Source organism: Chrysochloris asiatica, unplaced genomic scaffold, assembly GCF_000296735.1.
Source record: "Chrysochloris asiatica unplaced genomic scaffold, ChrAsi1.0 scaffold00112, whole genome shotgun sequence".
Lineage (NCBI taxonomy): Eukaryota > Metazoa > Chordata > Mammalia > Afrosoricida > Chrysochloridae > Chrysochloris > Chrysochloris asiatica.
The window spans coordinates 6,396,649-6,397,281 of NW_006408630.1; positions in this window are offsets into that span (position 1 = coordinate 6,396,649).

The window sequence follows — 633 nt, forward strand, 5'->3', positions numbered from 1 at the left end:
ATTAATTTCTCAGTTGAAAGAAAGTTAAAATTTCAAATTATGTTTGATGATTTTAAATATTTCTCAAGTAGTGATTTTTGCTTCCATTTGCATTACATCAATATGAAGGAAACCATATTTAGTTTTTGTATTTATTCTATGTCTAAGTCTTAACTTCATCTCTACCAGGCATGACTAAGAGAATTACTCTAATTTTGTGCTTTATAAAATGTCTTTATACAATTATATTGAAAATGTCTACCTGACCTTAATGATTCCTAAAAAGGATAGGTTAAGCTGCAGGAACTGTGAATTCCTACCGCTAAGGTCTTCATGGTGTTGTTCAGATGCAAATCCTTTCAAAATTATCATATTCATAAGCAATGTTGAGATTTTTGTGTATTTAGGCACATCACTGACCTTGAAACTTCAGCACTCCTGCAGTAAAAGACTGGCTTTTATACAGTGAGCATGGTGAATGTTATCAGTTTTATTCTAGATAACATGCAGTACAAATAGGGCTGTGAACCGCAAGGTCAGCAGTTCGAAACTACCAGCGGTTCCGCGGGAGAAAGATGAGGCGTTCTGCTCCCGTAAAGATTTACAGCCTCGGAAACCCTGTGCAGAGTCGCTATGAGTCAGAACCGACTCCAC